General features: G+C 41.5%; 1 pseudogene; it reads left to right on the top strand.

Moving 5' to 3' along the window:
- The first annotated feature begins 363 nt into the window (after positions 1-363).
- On the top strand, positions 364-2,076 carry LOC147987851 (protein FAR1-RELATED SEQUENCE 5-like; annotated as a pseudogene).
- Positions 2,077-3,239: the final 1,163 nt, after the last annotated feature.

Here is a 3,239-nt window from a genome sequence, read left to right as displayed (position 1 = left end):
CCGCCGGGAGATATCAATGCTTGTTCTGAAAGTAGGCTTGGATGCAGCAGGAGATATCAATGCCTGCGGGAGATATCGCCATAAACATACTTTGTTTCATAGCCTGCACTTCCTACTTAGATTTGCTTAGTCATCATCGTTTTAGGTTTCCCTAGTGCATGCAATTCAATTTAGAATTTTTCATCATCCATGGTCACTTCACTACTTTATGGGGGATCCAGTTTATGGACGTTTATGATCGCTTGCCATAACATGTACAAGGAGCAAAGTTTAAAATTCCACGAAGGATTTCATACCGGGTTTTGCAAGCATTTATGTTTGTCCTTTCAGATTTTTATTTTCTGAATTGTGATGCAGGAAGACATGGCGGATGTAAGTCATGAGTCAATGATGGAGTACTATCATATTGCCAACAAGATGTTTAATAGTGAGGATGAAGGTTATACATTCTATAACAAATATGGTCTTTAGAAAGGTTTTAGTGTCTGCAGAAGCTATGTCGAGTGGGATGGATTCAAATGCCATATAATTTTAAGGAAATTTGTCTGTAGTCGTGAAGGGGTTCGTGAAGAGAATCACATGAAGAGGAAGATGGAAGATAGAAAGAGGAGGCCACGGAGTATAACTCGTGTAGGGTGTAAAGCTAAATGGTGATTGCAAGACAGGAGGAAACAGGTCAGTGGTTTGTGAAGGATTTCATCGAAGAACACAAGCATCCTCTAGCCCCACGGGATCTGTCGTGTCTTTTGCGTTCACACAGAAGAATTAGCGATGAGCAGAAAGCGGACATTGTAGACATGAAAAAATCTGGGATCAAAAAACACCATATTATGAATGTTGTGTGCATGCAATACGGTGGATATGATGAGGTTGGATGCATTATGAGGGACATTTACAATTTCTGCCATGCTAACAAGCAGGAAACAATTTCTTCCAGGGATGCTCAAACGGTGATCAATCACATGTTGGCGAGGCAAGAGCGAGATTCAGAGTTTTTCTTCATGTACTTGGTTGATGAAGCTGGCCATCTGAAGGGATTTGTTCTGGTGTGATAGCCAATCCCGACTTGACTACGAGGCTTTCGGAGACGTTATTGTTTTTGATAGCACATACAGAACCAATAAGTACAATCTGTCATTTGTGCCATTTGTCGGGTTGAATCACCACCGCAACACCGTTATTTTTGCATGTGGTATCATTTCACATGAAACAAGCCAGGCATACGAGTGGATGTTGCGAATCTTTTCTGATGCTATGGGACAGAAGCATCCTATGTCTGTGATCACGGATGGGGACCTTGCAATGCAGAGAGCAATCAGGGTGGTGTGGCCTGACTCAAACCATAGGCTCCGTATATGGCACATTCAGCAAAACATTGTACACCGTCTGCATGATGTCGAGGTAAAAGAGGAATTCAGATCTTTCATAGATGATACATCTTCCATTGAAGAGCATGAGAGAAAATGGTTACATTTCTTACAAGGGAATAAAGTGACAAGTGAGGACTCCTGGCTGCATCAGATATATAAGATGAGAAAACTGTGGTGTGCTCCATATCTTAAGGGCCGTTGTTTCATGGGATTGAGCAGCAATCAGCGGAGTGAGAGTTTAAACTCGGTGCTACATACACATCTTGAGGCTAAGATGACGTTGTTTCAAATGCTAGAGCACTATGAGCGTTGCTTTGCGTTGCGACGCTTGAATGGGGCTCTCCAAGACGTCGAGGCCTTGAAGTCCATTCCGTTCACAAAGAAAAACGCTGTAGTTCTTGAGAAACACGCCGTGAAAGTTTTCACTCCTGTTGTGTTTAAGTTGGTCTTATGGAGCATAGATGCTATCAAAAAATGTGAGATCAGAGAGGTACTTGATGCTGCAGAAGTTACCACATACGTTGTGTCTAAGAAGGAAAGAATGGATAAAAAGATCGAAGTGCACGGAGTCAAAGGAAGGTCTACTTCGCAGTATCAGTTGTTCTTGCCGCAAATTGGAATGCACAGGCACACCAGGTTCCCACATATTTTACGTATTGATAATTTTACAAGAAGAAACATTGCCCAGGTGTTGTGTTCCCACTAGGTGGACAATGAGTGCAAAATGTGCATTCGCACCAACCAGAAAGAGCGAGATGTATGCATACTCTGCAGCCCTACAAAGGTACCGTAAGCTAAGGAATTTTAGTCACGCAGCATGTTTCAAGGCATGCCACTCTCATGAGGCGTTTCAGCATCTAAAAAGGGTTTTGTAAGGACAAGATGTTTGCAAGGGATCAACAAATGAACAAGCTGATAGCAACGGATCAACTAATGCTTAGGGTAGCAGCATTAGGTTTGGCCCGTTGATGCGACAATCGGCTAACCTTGATGGTGAAGGTTTCGAATAGGTTCTGGATCCCGTGCTTGTGCCAGACAGAGGTGCTCCGAAGAAAAGGCTACAAGCAAATATGAACACAAGAACAAAGGGTAGATGTAGCTATTGTCATGAGGCAGATGGTCACAATCGACGTACGTGCGCCAAATTGATAGAGGTACCTAATATGCCATAATTTATTTATTGTTTTCATGTGTCCAAATATATTCCATGGCATTAATAATATCCTTATGTGTAGGATCTCAAAGCAGAACTATGATAGCTACAACATTGTGCGCACGGTCGGACAGCAAGTACGTCGACGATCAACCTGATGTTGGCATGTGCATTGTTGTGTATGTCTAGTATCGTGTGATATTTTCTCTAAAATACTTCATTCTGTCAGTTAGTGATTTCCTCATAATGTACAACTCAGCTATTTGGTTGTCCACTCCCTTGTATCAGTATGAGTTTGGGATTTTTTTTTGCATTTTATATGTGAGTTTCTGAAGTGCAATCTTAAGAATCATGGTTTCTTCGTGGCCAACGTGTAGCTTGTTTATGTTGCATGATAAAATTTGGAAATAGATGTACGGGAGGAATTATATTTCGCTTCCAAAAACAAAATAAAAATCAATAAATCCGGAAAATACATTAGTCCTCCATGTTCTCCAATTCAAGAATATACAGGATGAATACAGATGATGAATCATACTCATCCTACATATCCGCCATGTAAAGTGCAAGGAAGACGAACGCTTGTAATAATCAAATAGATGAAAGTATTTAAGGAGGTGCAGGACTTGCTCGGGGGGCGATGTGGGACTAAAAATGTTAAGTCCTCGCACGAGAAAAGATGATTTTTTTCAACTCCTCCAAATCACCCCAAATTT

Source organism: Triticum urartu, chromosome 2A (assembly GCF_056163025.1).
Source record: "Triticum urartu cultivar PI428250 chromosome 2A, HENAU_Tu73, whole genome shotgun sequence".
In the NCBI taxonomy this organism is placed as follows: Eukaryota; Viridiplantae; Streptophyta; class Magnoliopsida; order Poales; family Poaceae; genus Triticum; species Triticum urartu.
Note: the sequence above shows the minus strand (reverse complement) of the source record. Positions and strands in the feature narration are given on the sequence as shown.